This window comes from Ascaphus truei, chromosome 5 (assembly GCF_040206685.1).
Source record: "Ascaphus truei isolate aAscTru1 chromosome 5, aAscTru1.hap1, whole genome shotgun sequence".
NCBI classification, from domain to species: domain Eukaryota; kingdom Metazoa; phylum Chordata; class Amphibia; order Anura; family Ascaphidae; genus Ascaphus; species Ascaphus truei.
In genome coordinates, this window is record NC_134487.1 from 72,227,726 (window position 1) to 72,254,965 (window position 27,240).

General features: G+C 41.4%; 2 long non-coding RNA genes across 2 annotated transcripts; one reads left to right on the forward strand and one right to left on the reverse strand.

Annotated features, from left to right (window-relative positions):
* Positions 1-811: 811 nt before the first annotated feature.
* LOC142494391 (uncharacterized) lies at positions 812-25,603 on the reverse strand. Its single transcript, XR_012801411.1, has 3 exons — positions 25,443-25,603; positions 20,835-20,896; positions 812-1,217 (listed from the first exon to the last, which is right to left on the reverse strand). It is a non-coding gene; the product is annotated as an uncharacterized LOC142494391 (long non-coding RNA).
* LOC142494390 (uncharacterized) lies at positions 25,524-27,240 on the forward strand. The gene is made up of 3 exons (XR_012801410.1): positions 25,524-25,610; positions 25,883-25,979; positions 26,935-27,240. It is a non-coding gene; the product is annotated as an uncharacterized LOC142494390 (long non-coding RNA).

A 27,240-nucleotide genomic window follows, 5' to 3' on the forward strand; every position in this document is an offset into this window, starting at 1 on the left:
TGCTGATATTAATGAGTATCAGATCAGGAGACACCCAGCATCAATCTGATGCAGTAAAAATACATTTTTTTTCTAAGTCCCTCTCTCTCCGCTTCTCAGCAGCTTCTCACCACCTTCCTGACAACTTTTCCTGACAGGAGGATCTTGAGAGGAAATCTCCAGTCTAGAGCCGCGATTAGAATAGAATACTAGAATTGTGTGAGTTTGAAAACCTGCCAAAAAGTGGCTTATCGCTGCTCGTTTGGCAATTTTTCTTTTCCCTGGAAAAAAAAAGCCGAAAAGGGCTTTTATCGGCGATATCGGGGCTTACTGAATTGCAGTAGGCCTTTTTGGCGAAAAGGCCTCGATAAGTGGCTTATCGGCGCTCAGTGATTCTTCTTTAGCTGGGGAGCACTTTCTATCTCCCCCCTTCTCTGGGGAAAACAGTCTCTCACACTCAGCAAAAATGGGGTTGCTGGAGAGCAAAAAATGAAACATATAATACAGTATAATAATATAACAATAGTGAATATTAGTGCTATTGTTACATTTAGTGAAGCAAATGTCTCATTCCATGAACTGCAAAGGTTATGGATGTTTGCTGCACACCAAAAATATAAAATAAGTTCTGAGATCTACAGTATTTGGATTTTATGCTTTTCATTTATTCAGAGACCTGGACACTCCTGCTGTTGCTGCTGCCAAGCTGGTTCTCATATGTATTTTAATTTCTTGCTAAGGTCAGTGGTGACTATTAGAAATGGATAAAACTTAATACTAATATAGTTCTCTCCATTATACACAAAATAAAGAAGGATGAGATTTCCTTTTTAAAGTTTATTAGATCAGTTTGTCATTTTAATCACTCAAAGGTTTACATATTTTTCACTTGAGAGTGGAGCAATGCTGGTCTTTATGCTGATATAATCATTCGGTCCTGATATGGATGGGATACACACATCACTGCAATCAGTGGTGACAGCTCTCCGGAGAATACCGCGTTACCAAGCAATAAGGGATAAACAAAATAAGGATGAGTCACGCCGTGGGACTCGGCTGGGACAGAAGAGCGAGGAGATGTCAGACGTTTTCGGACAAGAGATGCGACCCGGTTGGGACAACGCCAGATGAAGGCAGATGCACGTGAGGATGCTCCGCGCCCACCCCCTTGAGCCGAGTAGATACCGTAAGGAACCATGTCAACCACAGACGCTTCAGATGACGTCGCAGACACACCCCTGATAATAGAGATGGTGATTGGAGGCTGGTGATGATGCCAGATATCACATTAACCCCCCACACAGATGGGATACGCCCACCAATGAGGTGGGAGCCAGATTAGTTAGTAATGAAGGACCTAATCAGATAATTAACAGCGGAGCAGCTGCACATGGGTGCTGTCATTTTATTTAATGTATTTATGTTTGTTTGTTCAGTAGTTAATGCCACTTCATTTGAGAAAGGCCAGCAGACCGAAACTTTGTGTGTTTTATGGCACATGAATTCTTTATTATTGAAATATGTGTGCCTTGTGCATGTATCTCATTCCACAAACTCACATACAGTAACTAAATGGACCAAAAAAAGCTGGATGGAAAAGGACCACTGCAACGAGAGAGAACTGGAGGGCGATTGAAAAAAAAAAAAAAAACTTTATTGAAGCATAAAGCCTAAGTAAAAAAGAGAGATAAACCTCTAACGCGTTTCTGCCTATCGGCACTTTATCAAAGGTTGCTTCTGGTGTCAAAAGGGTATCTCTTTATAGGTGCTCCCTCACTGGATAAAATACAATCTGCGTTACCAGGTAAAATAAAAACACAGAACGAGTACTCAGCATGTAAATGAAAACACAGAAGAGCTGACAATCTAACAGTGTCAGAGATGCACCCAAAAGAAGGCACTTACAAATAATCAAATATTTTAAAAAATAACAATCATTGTGTTAAAAATGACCCTGAAAATTAATACAATTATGAAAATGGATATCTAAAGAAAAACGCATTAATTCAAAAATCATAACATAACATTGTAAAATAATCAATTAAATAAATCACAAATGCAAATAAAAATCAATAGTTAAATATAAACTAAGAAGTCATGCGCGATTCAATAGAAACTCAATGGCAAAGACATTTTAATCCAAAAAAAAAATCAAATTAAAGCCATAATAATTTGCCTTTTTCTTGAAGAAAACCTCTCAATATAAAGATATCTTGCAATGAATGGAACATTTGTGACATGATAATGTATCACAGCAAGATCTTAGATACAAATGTGGCATATATTAAAAGAATGCAAGGGGTGTCGGATGGATACAATATAAAGAAACAGTAGTCATACTTCCCAGTCACAAGCCAATATTCACAAGAAATGCTTTAGATCCCAATCCACATTGATCCTAAAAGGGGACAATGTATTGAGAGAGTGAATCCAAAATATCTCACGCTTGTTTAGCTGTTTGACTCTATCGCCTCCACATATCGGGGCTGGTATATAATCAATGGCTGAAAATTGAAAATTAATCAATTCACCTAAAGGACAGTTAATAAAATGTCTAGAGACTAGGAGCATAACATCCTGTCTCCTTATAGAGCGAAGGTAGAAAAAACAGGATATTCAGTGCTCGTGCTGTGTGATGGTGTGGATGATCCCTTTGCAGCATGTACATAAAGTGTCTCCCCAGAAACTCTCAAATCTAGGTGAACCCCCCTAAGAAAGGGGGGAAGGCACCCTGAAAAACAAGATAATAAAAAATGCACAAATGCGCACCAGGGATTAGTGGAAGGTAATTTATTAAAAATACACAAAAACTGAGGGGATCCAACCCCACCTCAGAACAGCTGTGCAGCTGGACGGCTAAGTACTACCAAGGAGAACACCTAATGGTGACTAAACCCTAAGCTGCACAGTATACAAATACAGTAACATTTATATATAAAACATGAAAGAAAAAAACAAACATGAAAACAACCTATCAACAGATTTGTATAGAAACCGCCATAGGGTTGGGCACTGGCAAGGGGAAACGGACACTCACACTGAGACAGTCAGCAGACTCGCGGTGTCTGCACACGATCCGGATCTCGGCACCGCGGTGATGGATAAAACCGCTGCTGTCTCCTGCAGGCTCCGTCTCAGCTTACCAGCATACACGCGCAGGATGACCTGTCGTGACCTCTACGCGTTTCGTACCAAGTACTTCGTCAGGAGGTCACGTACAGCGTCATCCGCGCGTATATATGGGCGGCAACTGATTGAATAAACCAGCCCCCTCAGAGAAACACCCTTACTTTGCCTAATTGCTACGCTGATTGAAACACCTTGAAATAAGGTTACTAGGCAACAGGGTGTATAGCAACTCATGTGGGGGATGTGTGCAAGTATAAATTAATCATTGCACTCACCCCTATGAAAAAATACAGGAATATGACCTCTAACAACATGAATAATATACTATGTAAACAAATCATGCTGAAACCTGTATATAAATAAAAGAAAAAAGAACAAATGATTAAATAAAAACAAATAAATATAAAAACATACATGAATGTTAATGCAAATAAATGTTAATAAATACATTTTATTAAAAACGGAATACCTTATCTTAAAAAAGGAGTCAATTCAATTAATTCATTGAAACCATAGGGATGTCTGGTATGCATTTCATAAATCCAAAATTGCTCCCGTTTCAATAAATGATTATCTCTATTTTCCTGTCTACTACCTAGTGATACACTTTCAAGTCCCTTAAATTTAATACAACCAGGTTCACTGTTATGCACTTCTTTAAAGTGTTTCAAAAGCGGAGTTAATGGCATACCTTTTGCTATTATTTTTGGTATGTTTTTAACATTTCTCAAGTGCTCTAACATGCGCATTTTAAACGGTCTTTTTGTCTTACCAATGTACTGTAAATTACAGCTACACTGTAAGGCATAGACCACATGCGTTGTCTGACAATTAATGAAACTTGTAATATTGTAGACTTTGTTAGTAACTCCTGATGTAACTGTTTTCCCTTGACAGATATGGTTACACGCTTTACACTTTCCGCATTTGTACGTGCCTTTAACTCCTAGGCGAGTTTTAATATCTCCAGATACGATGGCCTCTCTGGAGACTTGACTTGGAGCCAGCATGTGTTTAAGGTTTGGTGCTCGTTTGAACACTATCCCTGGTTTGGACTTTAGTTGGGGACCCAAAATGGGATCAGCTTTTAATATCCCCCAATGTTTTTGCAGAATTTTTCTAACATTGTAATGGGTATCACTAAATTGAGTTTTTATGATGATATTTCATCAAAGATTTCCTAGGAATCCTTTCTAGTTTTTTGAGCGAAGAGTTAATAAAATGTCTAGAGACTAGGAGCATGACATCCTGTCTCCTTATAGAGTGGATGTGTTCCATAATTCTGACCTTAAGAGGTCTAATGGTCTGGCCGACATATCCCTGGCCGCAGCCACAAGTCAAATAATACACCACAAAATTAGAATTGCAATTGATGAAACATGGAATCTTATGCGTTCTCTTACTATGTGTAATGTTAATTGTTTTAATTTGTTTAGCATAACAACAAATACTATATTTGCCACATTGGCTTCTTAATGACTTGCAAACTGTCAGACTGAAATGAATAAACTGGGGGATAGATAATTGGCCAAAGATTTGGCTTTTTTGAACACAAATCTTGGTCCTTGTTCGACTGAATGTTGGATATCTCTATCCAAAGTGAGAACTCCCCTGTGCTTATAGAAAATAGATCTTATCTGAGAGGCTTGCCTACTGTGCTGGGTAATAAAGAGCGGTGTGGATGAATCTCAATTAGCGGATGTCCAAGTTTTCTTTGAGTTTTTGATCTAATGGCCAAAGTGGAATGCAATAATGCACGAGTAGAAGATTTAGCATTAATACAGGCATACCTCGCATTAACGTACGCAATGGGACCGGAGCATGTATGTAAAGCGAAAATGTACTTAAAGTGAAGCACTACCTTTTCCCACTTATTGATGCATGTACTGTACTGCAATCGTTATATACGTGCATAACTAATGTAAATAACGCATTTGTAAAACACACAAAATCCACGGGGAGCATGGGGAGGAAACAAAAATAAATTTAAGTGCAGCAAAAAAAGGCAACGTGGAAAAAAGCCTTCAAATGACTTGGCTCTAATGAATTAACTACTTACAAGATGTAAGAGTCAAATAGGCAGGGTTGACTCAAACAGTCACAGGTAAGTGGATGATGCAGTTGTCATCAGAGTGGATCGGGTCCCCAGGATCACGTACCCCAATGTTGAGAGAAAAACTGGCATAGCACAGATCACTCGAGATAAAATAGCTTTATAACAATAAAATATTATACTCACATTCTAACAATAAAATACGGGCATATCACACTGCATTAGTGTAGGAAGATTTTAGCCAGCTGGCTCACCGTCCTGCAATGTTCCCCCACTCCTCCGCCTCAGCCCCCGGTCAGCTGTTACACTGCTCCGACTGGCGTCTGACGTCACTTCTGGGTTCGTCGCGCGGTGAGTGCTGGATCTTCCTGCAACTTCTCTGCTGTATGCTCCGGTCTGAATGAAAACTCCCACGCGTTTCAAAAGCAACTGCTTTCTTCCTCAGGAGTGTGGAGCCTTGTGACACATTGCATGCTTTTATATCTTTGTGATCTGATTAATCAACAGGTGTATACCATTCCTTAAAGTGCTACTGGTGTGGCTAGTACAGATACAATTGCTCATATACAAACATGGGGTTAAAATCTTGATAAACACATCTTTTGTAAGGGGATACTTGGTAAACGGGATAGGGAATGAATCTTGTTATGAGAATATAAATTTAAATATAAAATATAAGTGGTGGTACATACTATAAATTCAAACATATTTAACTCACTGATATTATCACTGGGTATATATACACGATCTGCAATATGCATGATCTACAATGGCAGACAATTTATACAAATTAATTATAAAATTATGACAAACTTGCAAATGCATTTTAACAAATTAATTATAAAATCCTAAAAACCTACAATTGGATGATGGTGAAATATAAATGATCATGGAGGTAATATAACACTTACTACCATACAAAGACACTTACTACCATACAAAGAAACCTAAAGTGCACAGATAATAATGGCTATTGGATAGATACTGAGGAAATTGGATGAAAAAACTCCTAAAATGGGGGAGACAAAATCCACATTAGAAACAGATACAATTATTTCAAAAATGGAAGAATATCTAACTCCATATTTAATCCCCTTGGGGTGAGACTTCCTAAACGATGGATCCAAAAGGATTCTCTCCTCAAAAGTTAATTCTCTCTATCTCCCCCTCTCCAGTGTTGTTTCACTTGTTCTATAACTGTGTAAGTCAAACCTGTGGCATCTCCTTGATGTACTGTGGCGAAATGATCAGAAACACTATGTGTTTTTATTTGTCGTTTAATGCTGCTAAGGTGTTCTAGGATCCTAGTTCTAATGGGTCTTGCAGTCTTGCCCACGTATTGCAATTTACATGGGCACTCTAATATATATACGACGTGATCTGATCTACAGGTAAGACTTGTTTTTATGTTAAAGCGTTCATTAGTGACATTGGAGCAGAAGTTTGCGGTGTTCGTAGATTTAAACTGGCACGCCCTGCAGGTTTGTAACAGGCTCTATAGTCTCCCGCTTGCGCACAGCTTCGGTACAGGTAGGGAGCCGGTATTGCTGTTCAGGACGTGATGACAGGCGCATGCGTGAGCTGCCGTTTGCCTATTGGGCGATATGTACTTACTCGCGAGTGTACTTAAAGTGAGTGTACTTAAAGCGGGGTATGCCTGTATAAGCATCCTCTATATCTCTCGTGCTGTAGCCCCTTGCCAAAAATCTTTCCGCTAAATTTGAAGATTGTTGTTCAAAGGATTCATCATTTGAACAAAGCCGTCTGAGGCAGAGGAATTGTCCTTTTGGTATCCCTTTGATGAGTGACCTCGGATGATTACTCTCTGCCTTTAGAAAGGTATTCCTGGCATTAATTTTTCTATAGATATCAGTGTGTATATCTCCTTTTAAATCAATATATAAAGTGATATCTAAATAATTGATGTGATTAATGTTTTGTTCATGTGTAAAAGTGAGATTAAATATATTAATATTGAGTGTGTTAATAAATGACTCAAGTGATAATAAATCCCCTTTCCAAATCATACTTAGATTTTGCAAAGGCTTTTAATACGGTTTCACACAAGAGGTTGGTGTACAAAATAAAGAAAATTGGACTCAGTAATAATATATGCACCTGGATTGAAAACTGGTTAAAGGATAGACAACAGAGGGTTGTCATAAATGGAACTTTTTCAGGTTGGGCTAAAGTCGTGAGTGGCGTACCTCAAGGATCGGTACTGGGACCCCTGCTTTTTAACTTGTTTATTAATGACCTTGAGGTTGGGATCGAGAGCAAAGTCTCCATCTTTGCTGATGATACTAAATTGTGTAAGGTAATAGAATCAGAGCAGGATGTAATTTCTCTTCAGAAGGACTTGGAGAGACTGGAAACGTGGGCAGGTAAATGGCAAATGAGGTTTAATACAGATAAATGTAAGGTTATGCATTTGGGATGCAAGAATAAAAAGGCGACTTACAAATTAAATGGAGATATATTGGGGGAATCCTTGATGGAGAAGGATTTAGGAGTGCTTGAAGACAGCAGGCTTAGCAATAGTGCCCAATGTCATGCAGTAGCTGCAAAGGCAAACAAGATCTTATCTTGCATCAAACTGGCAATGGATGGAAGGGAAGTAAACATAATTATGCCCCTTTACAAAGCATTAGTAAAACCACACCTTGAATATGGAGTACAATTTTGGGCACCAATCCTAAGAAAAGACATTATGGAACTAGAGAGAGTGCAGATAAGAGCCACCATATTAATAAAGGGGATGGACATTCTAACTTATGAGGAGAGGCTAGCTAAATAAGATTTATTTACATTAGAAAAGAGGCATCTAAGAGGGGATATGACAACTATATACAAATATATTCAGGGACAATACAAGGAGCTTTCAAAAGAACTATTCATCCCACGGGCAGTACTAAGGACTCGGGGCCATCCCTTAAGGTTGGAGGAAAGGAAATTTCATCAGCAACAAAGGAAAGGGTTCTTTACAGTAAGGACAGTTAAAATGTGGAATTCATTACCCATGGAGACTGTGATGGCAGATACAATAGATTGGTTCAAAAAAAGGTTGGACATCTTTTTAGATGGTAACGGTATACAGGGATATACCAAATAAGTATACATGGGAAGGATGTTGATCCAGGGATTAATCCGATTGCCAATTCTTGGAGTCAGGAAGGAATTAATTTTTCCCCTTAATGGGGTTTTTTGTTTGCCTTCCTCTGGATAAATAAGTAAGTATAGATATAGAATAAAGTATCTGTTGTCTAAATTTAGCATAGGTTGAACTTGATGGACGTACGTCTTTTTTCAACCTCATCTACTATGTAACTATGTAACTATGTAATAATCAAATCATCAATACAACGCTTATAGAAAAAATATGATTACTAAATAAATTAGACTCATCATAAATAAATGTGGATTCCCATAAACCCATAATTAAGTTGGCATATGAGGGAGCAAATGACGTCCCCATTGCTGTGCCCCTTTTTTTGTAAGTAAAATTGTGAATCAAAAGAAAAATAATTGTGGGTTCATAGAAAAGTGATAGAATCTAATAAGAAAGTGCAAAATGAAGTGGAATGTGAGGAGGACTGAAGAACATGTTGAATTGCTTTTAATCCTTGGTCATGATCAATGATGGAATATAAGGATGTTACATCCATTGTAACCCATCTATAATCTTTTTGCCATTTGACTGCTTGTATAGCACACATGAGCCTCGAAAAAGCGTTACCAGCGAAACGTACGTCGGCATCCATAGACGTAATGACGTCATAGGTGACGCTCCCGAGACTTCCGGGTTCGTCACTTTCGGTATACGCTTACTATCTCCAACTGCTGAGGAGTATCCGGTACACAGACTCCCACGGCCTGTATGTTGTGAAAGGAGGGTGGTATTTTACCTAACAGGCTATACACGAATGACACAGGGTGGTACAAAGCGCTGGAGGTACTGTCGCAGACATGCTCAGTCTGCTTTGTGTTCAATCACGCAATTCCCTTTAACCAGCAAAGTATGTACTGTATATGGTTTTTATAGTGTATAATTGAAGTGTCTTTGACTCTAGCAACCCGTTAGTTAGGCCGAGTCCATACAAGGACAGGCCGTGCTGAGGCGTGTGGACGCTCAGCGCTGAGCCCCTTCATCCTCAATGAAGATGCCTTGAGAGGGGGCTCGCGCGAGCGTCCGCAGGGTGCAGAGGCTTTGGAGTTTTCAGCCGAGCGCCAAGCTGTTTTTCAGCGCGCTGTCGGCTGAAAACCTCCAATGAGAGTGGGGCTGCGTCAACGATTGGCCCAGCGACGTCACTGCCCCGCCTCCCTCAGTCTCCCCCCACCTCCGATCGCGGACGCTGGCTCACATGTATGTGCGTGGAATCGCACAGCTTCTGCAGGCAGGCCTCAGCGTCCGTGCGGTTCAGCCCGGCTCCCCCCCTCTATGGCCCGGGCCTTATACCAGTGAGGGCTCCAGGCACAAGCCGTTGTCTGCAAACACCTGGGCAGATATCATTTAGCTGTCCATCTGTTAGACTCGCAGCTCTGGATACATACAGATGTACTTAGTGAGTGTTTGTACTGAATTTGTCTGAATTGAGCAGACGACTCACAATTGGAGTTATTTACAAACTGCACTATACTATGTGATCTTTACACTCTATTTGGATCATTAAGTTCTTTAGTCACTATAGTGAGGACTCCGGGGACAAGTCGTTGTCATAACACACTTTGGCAGTTATTATATACCTGCCAATTTGTCGGACTCGCAGCACTGGTTATATACAGTTTGTTATTCAAGGATATGGTTTGGAGCTGTATTATTGGTATATACTGAGCCATTTTGCAATATGCTTATGTCACACATTGTATCTACCATCTGAATACAATTATACTACTGTGTATACATTTATCCGCCCTGTCATAGTGTATATAGATAGACCAACATTTAATAGGAACATATATTCCTATTGGTTCTCTTCACCCTACCTTCACCTTTATTTTAATTCGCCATTAACATAGGATTTATTTACATTTGAGCACCATTTATTTTAATTTGAGGTTATCTCCTAATAAATATTGCTTTTAACATATTTTTCATTACTCATACTTAAAACCAATTGTCCCTATTTAGTCCCAAATCTGACCATTTACATCAGTATCATTAGCCGCCGAGTGCTCCAAACATAGGGGTTCTTTATCTCTGTGTTTTTTTAATAGCACATAATAGATCAGAAGAATCTCTCCAGAAAGATGGTAATTTGCGGACTAATATGCTTTTAACATATTTTTCATTACTCATACTTAAAACCAATTGTCCCTATTTAGTCCCAAATCTGACCATTTACATCAGTATCATTAGCCGCCGAGTGCTCCAAACATGGGGGTTCTTTATCTCTGTGTTTTTTTTATAGCACATAATAGATCAGAAGAATCTCTCCGGAAAGATGGTAATTTGCGGACTAATGGCTGGAAAAAGACATCAACATATCATGATAACCCATTTCCCAAAGATCCAATACTAGCCACAATGGGCCACCCAGGAGGGCGGATGAACAAAACTTAGCCATTCATAGCTCCAAGGTAACTTACAAGTATCGACTGAAACAAGTCCATTAATATATATCATATAGAGGTAAGTAATCAGTGTGATCTCAGCAGTCTTGAAATGCAGGTAGAATAGCTTTAAGGGAACGGCCTATTGGTTGTTGCTGAAGTCAAAGATAACACAGTTCGTATGCGGGATAAGCCCAATGGCTCAATGTGAACAATTTGCAGGGATATATTTTCAAGAGGAGAAACCCTGCTCCAGATGAAGTTCTTTTCCTGTTCCTGTGATCACGGGGCAGTGTCCGACTGCTAGCAATGATACACCGTCTTCAAGCAAACAACTGGCACTTGTCTCCAATGTCCAAATCCTGCACAGCCCCTGTGCGTCCATCCAATCGTGAGGCGGAGCATGAAAAAACTGGGGGCTTATCTGGGGCCTAGGGAGGTCTTTGGCCTAGTAAAGGGGCCACTTGCTCCCTGCACCTACACACCCTCCCCTGTCTATCTCCCAGCTCCTACTACCCCTTCCTGTCCTGAGCGCGCCAAATGTAACTCTCCTCCAGGGAATCCTGTAACCCTTTTGGCTCCATGGCGTCAGGTGACCTATCTGCCTCTAAGCACTCTGGGGGCTGTAGTCCTCCATGGCCCTCTTTAACATTGGGGCTGTGTGCGTGATCTGCACTGCGCCTGCACGAGTGTGTAATGGCCACCACTAGCCCTTCCTGTGCATGAGCAACCTCCAAGAGCCCCTGCACTAAATGTAATGGCCGCCGCAACTCCAACCACCTCCAGCACATGCGCGAACCTCGCGCCAACCACAACATGGCCACCGGATCGCCTCTGTGCATGCGCGACCCTCCACGCATGCGCGGACACATTAAACATGGCGGTATCATGCCACAGCTGCCAACAGGAGCCTCCGACAACTCGCTCACCCCCACAGCGCCCCTGCAAAACTGGAGGTAAGGGAGAAGAGAACCAGGAGTTCTCCTGGCTACATCTATATAGCAGTTGAAAACATAGATCCATATCAATAAGTGGTATATCACTAAGGTTGTTGAAAGAATGACTAAATAAAATAAGCTAGTGCAATTTGTCATACCAAAGGAAAAAAGGTAGTTTCTTAATATAATAAACATTGGTACAAAGATCTAAATGAATGATAAATTAACCCACATAAAAATATTCTTGGAAATATGGCCAAGCAAATCTCAAAGAAATATAACAGATAGAACCTATGACAGTGGAAATTTCTAAACAGTATTGCATGTTGAGTCCAATATGCGTATAATGAAGGATCTTTGAAGATAAAGTAAAGTCCTCAAAGATGAATTCATAGATGAATAAATTGTATCTTAAGATAAATTTGTATTTGATATAAGATTAATACAAACATAAATTATATATTGTATACAAAGTATGATGCAGAGTAAATTATTTATATTATATAAAAAATTATGTAATACCTTTTATATAAATATTAGATACATGTCATGCATAATCTATAGAATAAGTCTGCTGTCATAGATCAAAAAGGCACAATAGATTGCCTTTCCTCCCCCCTTATATTGTTTGTTTCCAAATAAGGATGGGTGGTAAAGCTTACAGCTATCAATAGTTAGATAACACAATGTAACATAATTTTGTACAAGGAGAGCAAAGCAAAAGTGATCTGCTACCAGTGCTCAAGGGTCAAAAAGCGTAGGAATGTCCTTAGTATTAAAACACACGTATGAGGCACTAACATGAGCAAATGAACAGTTCTCAGCGGACAAAATAACGCAGGTTGGGGGGAGGGGTGATAAGGGGTGACAATAAGAATCGCCCAACTGTCTCCAAAGAGAACAGCCTGGCTAATGCTACGTCACCCTCAGCCCACTCTGCCAATGAAATACCTGCTATCATGCTGCTTGTATCCAGTGTATCCACGCTGAAGAGGAGATAATCCAACGGAGTAAGTGCCTGCGGAGTTGCCATCGGTAACTACTTTTGTGATTATCCTATCACAGTATAGCTGGTGGTATATAGAGGAGTATGCAGACGGTTTACCACTCACTCTTTGACAAAGTCCCCTGTGCGATGCAGCCATGCTCATAAGCAGATATGCTTTTAAGTAGATGTGTTTGAAGTAGTTATGAAGTTTAAAAAGGAAGGAAGTTGGGACTATTGAATCACTGATCTCATCTCATCTCTTCTCTTTCCTCAGGTAAAAACATATTTCAAATTGTCTGTCTGTCTTGATATCCTCCCCTGCTGCGTATTTAGTTCTATTTAGGTAAAAACATATTTCAAATTGTCTGTCTATCCTGATATCCTCCCCTGCTGTGTATTTAGTTCTATTTAGGTAAAAACATATTTCAAATTGTCTGTCTTATTTTCAAATTATGCACTTCCTTCCACCAGTCTCCTTATGTCTCTAACTCTATTCATATATCTCCATCTCTCCTTTCTTCCCCACTTCTCAGTTCACATGAACTCCTTTCTTACCTGCGTCCTCTAACACCACACAGCTATATCCCCTGCACTAAAACACACCCCTACAAATCATCCTCACACATTCTCTTTCTTTCCATGCTTCTCCTCCTTGCTTCTGGGGATATCTCTCCCAATCCTGGTCCCTGCCTTATTTCTACTTGCTCTCGTCCTCGCCTCCTACATGCAACTTCTACTCCTTCTGGTGTTAACCCCTCCAACCTCATACCCATCCCCTGCCATCCTCCCTCCTCTCTCCCTGTCTCCTGTCCCCTTTGGAGTGCTCGCTCCCTCTCTAACAAGTTCCTCTCTGTGCATGATTTCTTTCTCTCTCACTCCCTGCTTCTCTTTGCTATAACTGAGACCTGGCTCACTCAGTCTGACTCTGCTCTGGAAGCTGCCCTCTCTTACGGTGGCCTTTCCTTCTCCCACACTCCGCGCCCTGATGGCAGGAGTGGAGGCGTGGGGCTCCTGCTCTCCTCTCTCTGCCGTTAGCGAACCCTTCCTGTTCCCCCCTCTCTTGCTTTTCCCTCCTTTGAGGTTCACACTGTCCAGATCTTCTCTCCTCTCCCTGTCCATGTGGCGGTCATCTATCGCCCACCTACCTCTACTCATCCCCCTTCTGCCTTTCTTTCTCACTTTGAATCCTGGCTCTCTATCTTTCTCTCCTCAGACTCCCCTGTTCTTCTCCTTGGGGACTTGAATTGCCACATTGATGACCCCTCTCTCCCTTGGGCTTCCCGCTTTCTTTCACTAACCTCTTCTTTTGGCCTTCAACAGTGGACTGCAGCCAGCACCCACAAGGATGGCCACTACTTAGACCTGGTTTTCACTAAGAACTTCTCTCTCTCTGATTTCTCCATTTCCCCATTTCCTCTCTCTGACCATCACCTCATCTCGTTCTCTCTATCTCACTTCTCCCCTTCTCTACCTCCATCTACCCCCCGGTTCTGCAGAAACCTGCGCTCTATTCACTTACCTGACTTTTTCCTCTGCAATATAACAAAGATACGCCCTTTCCTCTGTTGCTCGACTGCTAAAACTCTGACTCAGGCCATCATTCTCTCTCGTCTTGATTACTGTAACCTCCTGCTGTCCGGCCTTCCTGCCTCTCACCTGTCTCCCTTACAATCTATCCTAAACGCTGCTGCCAGAATCACTCTACTCTTTCCTAGATCTGTCTCAGCATCTCCCCTCATGAAATCCCTCTCCTGGCTTCCGATCAAATCCCGCATCTCACACTCCATTTTTCTCCTCACTTTTAAAGCTTTACACTCTTCTGCCCCTCCTTACATCTCAGCCCTAATTTCTCGTTATGCACCATCCAGACTCTTGCGTTCTTCTCAAGGATTTCTTCTTTCTACCCCCTTCGTATCTAAAGCCCTCTCCCGCCTTAAACCTTTTTCACTGACTGCCCCACACCTCTGGAATGCCCTTCCCCTCAGTACCCGACTTGCACCCTCTCTATCCACATTTAAGACCCACCTTAAGACACACTTGCTTAAAGAATAGCACTGTTGATATTCTGAACACATGATACATAAGCTTGGCCCCCTGCAGACGCACTTACCAGAACTCCCTCCTACTGTCTCTGTACTTTCTCCTTACCTACCAATTAGACTGTAAGCTCCTCGGGGCAGGGACTCCTCCTCCTTAATGTTACTTTTATGTCTAAAGCACTTATTCCCATGATCTGTTATTTATATTATCTGTTATTTATTTGATTACCACATGTATTACTACTGTGAAGCGCTATGTACATTAATGGCGCTATATAAATAAAGACATACAATACCGGAGTAAGTGCCTGCGGAGTTGCCATCGTTAACGACTTTTGTGATTAGCCTATCACAGTATAGCTGGTGGTATATAGAGGAGTATGCAGACGGTTTACCACTCACTCTTTGACAAAGTCCCCTGTGGGATGAAACGCGTCAGAGATTTCTAGCTTTGTGATGTTTGTCCCTTTTTTCAATAAATATTCGTTTTTGTTAGAGCTGCGTTTGGTTTACCTACTTACCTCAGTGCACCGCTCCTTCCTCTCGTTATAATATTGAACAAGAAAGCTACATAATGGCAACAAAATCTAAATTTGTGGTGTATAAATAGACAAGATAAGGCACAAATAACTCATATCATAACATATTTTCAAACATCAATGGGGATGTGTTGATCAATATCTATATTATATATATATATTTTTTTTAATATATAGATAGACAAATAATGACTTGTATTGTGCAAAGTCAAAGAAAATATTTGAGATCCCATTGTGAATTTAACCCCTTAGGCATGAGTGTATCAAGAGAGAAAATCCAGTAGGCTTCTCTCTTATACATGTAACGGGTATTCCCCCACCCAATCGCATATAGAGTGTATCTGAGGGGGAACCTATATGTTACCAGGTGTGGTGCAGTATACCTGTCAGGCTCACAGGAGGTCTGAGCCTCCGCTAGTGAGAGCCTGGGGTGAATCTTCTGGAACGATCTTACTTACAGCGCCTCCACCTGTGTAGGATTCTAGGAGTGTAGAATGTACCCCACACAGTACCCACATATAGTAACCACATACACAGGAGTACAAGTATAACAGTTTACAATATGCAGAATAACCATACATCACATATCATCAACAACAATAACGTGTCACTCTGTAACACTACTCCCTATGGGTGATAACCCCACACTATGTACCAAAGTCCCAAATGTCCACTAAGAGACCCAGAACCTATAGGCTGGATCAGCGCCTGATGTACCGGTTTTGTTGGTGCACGTATAATACGATACCTGCCCAAGCACCTGGGGCTGCAGATTCTTCACAAAGGATCCGCTGCTCTGCGATATCCTATGCGACGTCCTGAAACTCTGCCTGGCTGTGGGTGGCTCCTAAATGGAGTGATCCACCTTTGGAAAGTCTCTTGCTGTAGAGCCTGTCTGAGTCCAGACGCAGGCCGCGATCACTGAGTGCAACTGGCACTGGTGATATCACATAGAACTGGGTACTATAGAAAGCAAACCCCCCCCTTGCACTGAAAGGGGCCTTTCCTGAAATTGTCAAACTAACTGCTGTGCTGCACTGCAAAGCAACACTGTCTCTTCTTGTCAGAGTACACAGCAATGCAGCTGTGTCTCTGACTAAACTCACACTCAACTAAGGGCAGGGTCCCTATGAACTTACCCACTAAACCTAGTGTGGAGTGGGGCCTACCTGGGCCTGGGGTATTCTCTGCTAACGCAGAGAATGTTATACCTTCACGCAATTCATCTTCACAGCAATTGCCAGGATAGTTACGTTTCCTGGCTGGACCCTCACTTGTTTAGGTTCTACAGGACCCTGTCCCTATCTCAGGGGAGTCCCTGCAGTAACCACAAGCTGGGGGTGAGTATGACCTAGCTGGGGCCTAAGGGGAGACTTCTGGCCTAGTGCATGAGGCTACTTTCCTCCCTGCACAAACACACCCTCCCCTCTCTGTGTCCCAGCTCCTAACTGACAATCCCTGTCTGCACACAACATTGTATCTTCTTTGCAGCATGAGAATCTGTCAGCCTTAGTGGCTGAGGAGGAGCGCAGGATAAGTTCGTGATATGTGAAAAAATAAAAATATATATAGTGCAGATGGTAGATCACTGCTAAAAAGATAATCAATATATGAAATGAACTCACAAAAATCGTATTGTATTACTGCATGTCAGAGATCCATCTCTCTCTGACTGGAGCCCTTTGTGTAGCTGGGGTCAGGATGCCTCTCAGTGGAGTGGATGATATGCAAGTGAAAGAAACCACAAATAGTGCATACTGTATAAACTATAAATATGTATTAGTCACAAATATTAAGGAAACTCACATTTTCCATAAATTCAATGGGTGGTGGAGAGAACCGATAGAAGGGTGAAGTGTAAGGCTGCTGCCCGGTGCTTCACTTTCACTTACACCTCACAGTGTAGTTCCGCATCAGTCTCTGCCGTCACGTCACTTCCGGTTTCGCGTCACAGGTGAGGGCAGGAAGCCAAAATGGGTCTGGTGTCAGCAGTAGGTTGCCAGTCCTTCAGTAAGCAAATTCTCTCCAAACTCTAACTCTACGCGTTTCGCACACTGCTTCGTCAGGAGTATGATTGTATGGGTGTGCTCTTGTGTGATATATAGGCCCATCAATTAGTTAGAAAGAAATTTGTGTTTAATTTTAACCCCCTCAGCGCTCACACATAGCGCGAGGTCCAAAGCCCATAGGGTGAATACATACATATATACATGGTTAAATAATCTTTATTAAACTTGCTACATATAAAAATTATTCTTTAAAAATTGTTTTTTCACAAACATGATATATGGGTATTTGTGTTGTATATATTAAAAATAGTATATACCCACTAAAATGCTCATAAGTATTATTGCTAAGAATACACTTGATGTGTATGGAGGTAGAGAGGTAAATGGAGGAAGAGGAGAGAGGAAAGACATAATTAATATTCAATCATACATCATAAAGTTTATAACCTAATATTATAAAAAAGCCTTAATATAGATTACAATAAATAAAATATATTTGTCAATACAAAGGGAGAATAAACACACTAAAAATAAAATAAGATATAATAGACTCATAAATTAAAAGGACAGTTAAAATGGACTGTAAAATTATAGCTAAACTAAAAAAGCACCAATATCAATATCTACATTTAGACCTAGGGGGGACATAGTCTGCATTTTGTAGATCCAGTATGTTTCTCTTCTGGCCAGACTATTTGACCTATTGCCCCCCCGCCAGTGTTTATTAACTTGTTCTATACCCATATAGAATAGGTATTTCGGGTCAGAGTTATGAAAATTTAAAAAATGTTTAGATAGGTTGTGGCTGATGAGACCTTTCTTGATGTTGCCCACATGTTCCAATATGCGGGTACGTATTGGTCTAGATGTGCGACCAATATACTGTAACCCGCATGGGCATTTCAATAAATATATTACGTAATCCGATTTGCAGTTTATATAACTTTCTACAATAAAAGTCTCCCCTGTTGTTTTTGAGGTAAAATTAAACTTATCCTTTGATTTGTATTTACTTATGCGCATTTTAGTGGGTATATACTATTTTTAATATATACAACACAAATAACCATATATCATGTTTGTGAAAAAACAATTTTTAAAGAATTATTTTTATATGTAGCAAGTTTAATAAAGATTATTTAACCATGTATATATGTATGTATTCACCCTATGGGCTTTGGACCTCGCGCTATGTGTGAGCGCTGAGGGGGTTAAAATTAAACACAAATTTCTTTCTAACTAATTGATGGGCCTATATATCACACAAGAGCACACCCATACAATCATACTCCTGACGAAGCATTGTGCGAAACGCGTAGAGTTAGAGTTTGGAGAGAATTTGCTCACTGAAGGACTGGCAACCTACTGCTGACACCAGACCCATTTTGGCTTCCTGCCCTCACCTGTGACGCGAAACCGGAAGTGACGCGACGGCAGAGACTGATGCGGAACTACACTGTGAGGTTTAAGTGAAAGTGAAGCACCGGGCAGCAGCCTTACACTTCACCACCCTTCTATCAGCGGTTCTCTCCACCACCCATTGAATTTATGGAAAATGTGAGTTTCCTTAATATTTGTGACTAATACATATTTATAGTTTATACAGTATGCACTATTTGTGGTTTCTTTCACTTGCATATTATCCACTCCACTGAGAGGCATCCTGACCCCAGCTACACAAAGGGCTCCAGTCAGAGAGAGATGGATCTCTGACATGCAGTAATATAATACGATTTTTGTGAGTTCATTTCATATATTGATTATCTTTTTAGCAGTGATCTGCACTATATATATTTTTATTTTTTCACATATCACGAACTTATCCTGCGCTCCTCCTCAATCCCAAGAAAAGAAAATCCTACATCCTGGGACTTGGAACTGTCCCACCAGAGGAAGTTGAGCTGCACTTGTACACTTTTATTTCTATTATCACTTTGTGGTGTAAGGTTTATTGTGTGTATCTAAGGTGTGTCACTTATTACACCAATCTAATATTAATTGGGAAGCGCCCAGTCCATCCACATTCCCCACTCACTGTCACAGCCTTAGTGGCTGTCTGACTGCATGTGACAGGGGTGAAAGGGCAGTCCCCAGAGGCTGCTGGGAATCGTAGTCCACTCAGGACCTCTTCTCTATTAGCGCCGCGTGCGCGATCTCTACTGCGCATGTCTGAAGCTGTAATGGCCGCCGCTACTCTTAACGGAGCATGCGCAACTTCCAAAAGCTCCTGCACACATGTAATGGCCACCTCTATGCTTGCCAACCTCTGTGCATGGCACTGCACAGGCACGGACTCCTGCGCCAACCTCAACATGGCCGCCACGACTGCTCTGCTTACGCGCAAGCCTCCGCACATGCGCAAACACATTAAACATGGCGGCGTCCTGCCGCAGCTGCCACCAGGAGCCCCCACAGCAGCACACACGCAAGGGGGAAAGAAACCGGCAGACAGGGGGACCAGAGGGACCCTGGCTACATACAGAACGTTGATCCTGTCACCTCCCATGATGTGAGGTTTAATATGTTCGATAGCAATACATTTAAAGTTTTGCAGAGATCCATGTTGGCACTCACTGAAGTGTTTTGAGACTGGATGTAATAGATCTTGTTTAAGAATCACTCTCATATGTTCCATAACTCGAAGCTTGAACATTCTTGTAGTGAGGCCAACATATCTCTTATTACACCCACAAATCAGCATGTATATGACAAACTCAGTATTACAGTTCATAAAAGAAACAATATTATAAAACTTGTTGTCCTCCATATTATTAAACATTTTTGTTTTCAATACATACTTACCTATTTTGCAACACCCACAGGACCCATATTTTCACACATCAATGGGGATGTGTGGATCAACAGCTGTATTATATATATATATATATTAAATACATAGACAGATAATTACTTGTATTGAATGTTCAAGCTTCGACCTAATGAGTGTTATGTTTTTTTAATAAATGATTATTTGTAAGTGTCTTCTTTTGGGTGCATCTCTGACACTGTTAGATTGTCAGCTCTTCATTGTTTTCATTTACATGCAGAGTACTGGTTCCTGTGGGGTTTTTTTACCTGGGAAAACAGGTTGTATTTCATCTGGTGAGGGAGCACCTATAAAGAGACACCCTTTTGACCCCAGAAGCAATCTTTGATAAAGCACTGATGGGCAAGAAACGCGTTAGCGGTTTCTCTCTCCTTTTTTACTTAGGCTTTATGCCTCAATAAAGTTTTGGTATTATTTTCTCAATCGCCCTCCAGTTCTCTTCGTTGCAGTACTCCTTTTCCATCCAGCTTTTTCACTTCGACTTTACCCGAACCAGGAAGCATGCCAGGATGTCGGATCCCTGCTAATGGGGCTTTTGAATACCTACATTATGTGACTGCCATAACCGTGGATGATTGCTGCATTTCTTGGGGTAGTTATATACACCAGGACTAACTTACCTAATATTGCTGTTTGTTTCTATTTGTGACCATCAGCCTTGTTAAGGTTATAAGTTGTACCCCATCATTGTGTTTCAGCATATGCTACACTTTCCCTAGCAGCTACGGTTTCCTCGCATTTCTCTGCCACGCAGTTTTAATGAGTTCTAATAGTGTCTCTTACCTTAAATTTGTCCAGTGTTTGTAGCACCTTTCATTGAGGTCATTCCTCTATTTGTTGTTCAACTAAATGAACCAAAAGTAAGAAAACTTCTTGAATTAAACACCATTTAATTACTGTATGTAATTTAATTACTCTCACTCAATGCCCCCCCCCCTCCCTCCCCCCAAGCTACTGGAGCAGAATTTACCAAGTTAACTGAGGGCCCAGGACCAATACCCTATCATTTTAATTCAACTGATTGCTAAGAGTGAGTACACCATTCATCAATGACGTGAAGAGAAGCCCCCACATTTTGAGGAGAGCTCAATTCACAGAAAAGTAGTGAGATGGTTTGGGCTTTCACCACATAATGGGAAGCTGCAGTAGAGGTCAGGGGAACATTACCAGAGATGAAGGGGCTCAAGCCCACAAACAGTTTTCCCATATTGTTGAGGTCATAAGGTAAGGGGGGCGAGGGGGTGGGTGGTCTGCACTTGTCAAGCGGGTGGTGGTGCTGCCAGAGTTATCGACACAGGGTGGGGAGTTGTTTCCACAGGAGATGTCAGTTGGGCCCCTTCATCCACCAAGTCAGGGCCCATGTCAGAAGACCTGAAGGGGCTTAGGGTTTGAGGACCCATGGATGGGCTATTGGAAGTGAGCTAAGGGTATGTCTGACCATTGTAGCAGGCATGGGTGACCCTGTTATGACAGTGTGCATCAGGTCAGAAGGACAGCTGGTGTATGGTTGTGAGCGAGCCATAGTTAGAGGACCATAGGCTAATATGACAGGAGCATTCAGGTAAAGTAGAGGGGACCTTTTGAGTTGTATTATGCCAATAAAGCTGTGGCATTTACCCCCATCCTGTTGTCTTTATAAGGGAAGGAGCGTGTTGACACTCCATTGGTCATGAGTCAGACGTGACAGGCTTGAATCCCTAAAATATGGAGCCCTACATCTTATTTTTCAATATGTGTAATACATTAATTAAATATATCAAATTTGCTCACAGGCCTAGATTTTAGCACATTCACTAATTCATCTTATTTAACTTCACGGGTTGTAATATTTACACAGCCCCTCGTGTAAACTTTTGTTAAAGTTATGAATACAAACAATATCTAAGTACAGGATGTCATACTGTACATACTCAAGTCAAAACTGGTAGCAATGTTGTAAATAACAGTTTATGCTACAAAACTGGCCTAACTGGATCCCTTAAGAATCATAATTACAAACATTGGAAACAATAAACAAATAAATATTGGGAACAATAAATGTGGATTTAAAATCTGTTGCAGGTTGTTGAAACAATAAAGCCATGCAAGAACCTTTGTTTTAAAAGAACACTTTTTCTGTGTCTAGTAGGTTTAACATGGAACGTCATGGGTCCCTTACTTGTGTGGCCATAAAACCATTAAGGAAAGCCATGTTTAAAACTGACGCGTAGCGGATTCGAGATACCCCACCAGATATGATTCTATCTGCTGGGGCAAGTTTCAAAAGAGAGTTGTGAATTCCTGAAACATTCCCTGACACAGAAGATCCAGGTGGGACAGAAGGGACATTACAGACGAACATTATGTAATATAATTCATGCCTGGAACAACCCATAATAACATAAAGTATAAATCTGCAACAGCGAAGTACTCGTTCGTAATCGTATAAAATGTGAACAGATATCTGTGTTGCAAATATCAGATAATTAGTGTCCCTCTCAAGGTTACCAGTAGTACTATCAGAAAGGGGTGTCTATTTGTGCGTCAGATAAATCTAAACGCAAGAACACGGGTATCATTAATTTTGTGCTTAAACTGATTTATGGGATATTTTATACTCTCAGATTAATTTTAAATTAAATAATTACCCCTCTCCCAGAAAAGCCAGCTATAAAAGTGTCATAGGGAAATGAGCCCCCTTCCATGCCTTTTTGTGAACAAATTCTGACCACAATATTCGTGCAGTACCCCACCGCATTGGAATCTGAGATAAATATTTTTTTATCGAACTAACTAAATCTAAATGTGTTGCCAACCACACGTCGTCACACCCTATGTTAAACTAACATTTTTTTGAGAGCTCCTACCCCTTGTTAAAACCAGCAGCTCTAGTAACAACTTAATCCACCTCAAACCACGCCCGCCTCATCAGAAAATGTTTTCCTGATTCTCACTCAAACCCGAATTCCTCCCATATGGACAAGACTGCCGCACGCTTCACCGCCCAATGAATAAAGGAATCTCTGATAATCCACACATCCCCCGTTCACTTCTGCAATAACACTTGACAACCGAATGAGCCCCTCCACAGGCTGGGAACTCATGCTGGAACATGCAATCGAAAAATTTACATTGCTCCTTATTAAAGGCCCGCCATAATCCACTTTTACAACTGGCCGATGAGCAGGAGGATGCCCTTCACTTACTTGTGAGGGTAGCAACCCTGAACCATCAGCTGCAAATAGCACTGACCACACCTGGCATGTCCCCCACATGGAAGATACTCCAAGAGTACCCAGGGACTGAAGCCCTCCTGTACACCCCACTATCTCACCCAAGCAGGGTTTCCCCCTACTAAAGCTGGGGGGAAATAGGAGCTGATCCCCTCCTCTTTCTGCCAGCTAGTCACTTCCCGGCACCACCCAGCTCAGCATTCCGCTTCCTCCTAGCTGAAGGACCAGCCAGCTGCTGTGTACGCCGCACAAGCAGATCCTGCGCCTCCACGGAACCCTTCCGATGACTTGACTGCCTCTGCTGCACCATAGCCAGCTGTGCTGGTGGCTGTATCACTCTCTTCCCGCACATCTTTCGGCACCTCTCAGACTTGCTGCCATCAGCGACATCACCCCCTGCAAGCTGCTACTGCAGCAACCCATCTTCACGTGACTGGTCCTCCTCCTGAAGGCGATTCTATAGTTCCTGCACGGACTCCATCACCACAACAGACAACCTCCCCTGCCAGGGAGTGAACTCCACTCTCCAATCAATGTATTACTGTCAGAGAACAGCTGTGTGTGCTGTCAACTGTCTCACGGAGATCCCTATCAGGGATCTCCTGAGATATGGATAGTTGGATTGATCCATCTTATTCTACCGCTCGTGCGTTATTCAAAATGCTCCCCAATCCCCGCCACCTCCTCGCACAGCACCAACTGACGCTAGGGTTGCCAGGTGTCTAGTATTGAAAAATTAGAGGTAATAGTGGACATATATGTGTCCGTATTACCTCACTGGACATAGTGACTTGACCAGCTTGGGGGCCCGTGGGATTTCCCTGATCGGGGCTGTGGCTAGGGGGCTGGGTAGATTCCTCCATCCTTACTGGCTGCTGCTGGGTATTGCAGCCAATCAGGAGGAGATGTCAGGAGCCTGAGGGTGGGGCCAAGGAAAGGAGGAAACAGCATAGAGTGGAGAGGGAGGTGTATGTCTCTCTCGAGCGTGTCTCGAACGCATCACACCTTTCACCATTGTGTCCATTATTTTTGGAGACGCCCCTGTCAACCCTAACTAACATGCCAGAGAGAAGGAAGGGTGGGGGGGTGGTAAGGAAGGGTGGGGGGGAGGGAAGCACGTGGCCAGACCTCAAGTCAGGTGAGACCACAGGGGCTAATAACCACCTAGCCCTGGTGGTCATTAGCCGCATCGCCTAAGGCAGAGGTGCGCAAAGTTTCTCAGTCTGCTCCTCCCCTGCCTGCTCTCCCCCTCCCCCTCCCCCCCCCCTCTTATCTTGTCTCCGGCGTTTCTGATGCTACATTGTCATGGCAATACAATATCATGTGACCCGCGCCATTTGACATGTTGCTATGGCGACGCATCAGTAGAAGCTGCCAGAGACAAGGTAAGGGAACTTTACAGAGGTCGTTGCTGCTCCCCGACATTTAATTTAAATGATATACAGGCATAACACACCTCTGCATGGATTCAGCAGCCTTGAGTCCTTTAGGCCAGCGGTGCGAGAGATTTTCTGGGGGGGGGGGTGGAGGGGGAGCGTGCATAGAGGTCCCGTTCCCCCCCCTAACAATCTTGCGCCCTGGCCTAAGGGGCTCAAGACTGCTGAATCCATGCTGAGGTGTGTTATACCTGTAACACGTGGATTTTCCCATTTCTTATTTCATGGCCTCTTGAAGGACCAAATATCGTACGCTGGTAATGTATTGGGTTTTTGGTTTTATTTTGTAAGCAGCCGGTTTGTTTACAAAATAAAACAGATAATCCAGCCATTGAAGGCATAATAAAAGCAGTAACATGTGACTATAACCATAATGCATTGCAAACCGGTTGTGTCACTGAATTGGGTTGGGATATGCACCCAACAAAAACTCTTACACAATGTTTTTTTTTTTTTTTTTTAAATGTACTTTATTAAATAGAAAAATATAACAGTTAGGAACAAAGGAAAAATATCAATGGGCATAAAATACACAATTGTGTTTTAGTATTAAATGAATATAATAGCTTTTTTAGTTGTAAGTATTTTAATTATTTTGATCGATTCCGTGGTCTGAAAATAAACCCGAAATAAAAAGGCTTGTGATTGTTGCATTATTATATATCAAATTTATCTAGCCAAATAAACATATTAATGACGGTTTATCATACAGTAAGTAGGTAAAGACATCACACATCACATACCGGTAATTTCCTCATACACAAACGTGCACTAGCAGCTTCACTGTGTCAGGTTAAAGTAGGGATGAGCTCAGCATCACGTGGGGTGTATTAGAAAAGGGGGATCATGGGATTTGTAGTTCGCACCACTTCCTTCTGCAAACTCTTCCTGAAATGGCTGTCTCTAGTAAGGTAAAGTGTTTCATATCCTCAGGGAGGGCATTTCATATTTTTTTTAAAAATAAAGAATTTCCAGTTTGTTGTTAATCTGATTGCAGATTAGACAGGAGTTTCCTAAACGATCTGGTCAGTAACAAGCAGTGTTTTGGATCCTGTTTTATTAATCACATGGTGCCGCATGTAACACACTGAGAGCACTTCCTGTATTGGAGGTCCCTAGCCTGTCCTTCGCCTGCATCTGCTTTAATTACCTTTTTTTTATTCTTAACTATTTTTCTACACAGCTGATTTAACAAACCAATCCGGAGTGTCACCTAAACCTGCTTAAGATCAATCACATGGGAGGAAGCTGTCACTGACTGGATTGCCACAGACACACAGGTAAATTTAATATACATATGTATACAATGTTATCCCTCCTTCCGTCCTAAATAGAGAGTTAAATATTGTAAAGTTAAATGGCAACAGTGTCCCAGTTCAGGTAAAATTAGACTGCTCGGGAAGGATAGTAAATAATATCATTGAAATGCAAAATCTGATAATTTTGCATATTAGGAGAAATTAATTTCTTCAGTCAAAAGAGCACAAACTATAAACAAACAATCCGCAGCAGAAATAATGCAACAGTAAATTCTGCATGTCAGGGCTTCAATGCTTGTCTTCTAGCATTATCCTAAAAACCAACACTGTTTTATTTGTAGTATGTTAACTCCAGTTTTATCTTTGTCAGAAGTGACTGCTTTCAAAACCCCTTTGACCTCTTCAATCACTTGAATGAAAAATTGGCACCCACAAATATTGCATTGTGGAAGACATGCATATGTTTGCAATTTGTTCTGATGTTGGCTCAATTAATGTAAAACAGTCTCACTATAAATGACTGAGGACCTCACATTCTGCATCATATGTAATCGATACATAAACCTTTATTAGGCAAATTAGGATTATGTACAATATGAAGCTGAAGTCATTCCATGCAGAGCATGTCTGCAAAATCTATTTAGTCCCACAGTGTCTGTAGAAAACAGAATGTCTATACATTTTGAGAGACGTTTCTAAGTCACAAATAATGGCAATATTCTGCTCTGCATGGTCTTTTCATACAGGGTATTTACTCAGTACACATATATTTGTTGAATGGTGGTACAGTTCCTGGTAAATACATTTGGGGAAACAAGAAGAAAGTGGAAAAACTTAACTAATTGCAAAATGATTTAGCCAAAATAATTATTTTATGTTCATTTTTAAAGATTTTATATTTCGGTAATTATTTTTTAATGAGTTTCGTGTAGTACTGTTAGAGAGCTGTTTCTGCTTTGTTCTGTCTGTTTTAAAGTTCCTGGATGGCATAGTGTCGGTGTTTGACAACTCAAATCTGATGGTCCTGATTAAGCACACAAATCAAAGTAAAATTATGGTAATTGAATCACTTCTCTTGTTGCTTGCTGACAACAGTATGTAAAAGTTAGACCCTCCAAGTCACAGATGCTCTTTAACCTATTGATTGCTGACAGTGTTTGTAAAGGGGGACAGGTAATTGTGGAGGTCTTTGTGCTGGCAATGTTAACCATAATAATGCGCATAATCTTAATATAAACCTAGACAAATCACAGTTAGATTATAATTCAGTCAAATGCATTAA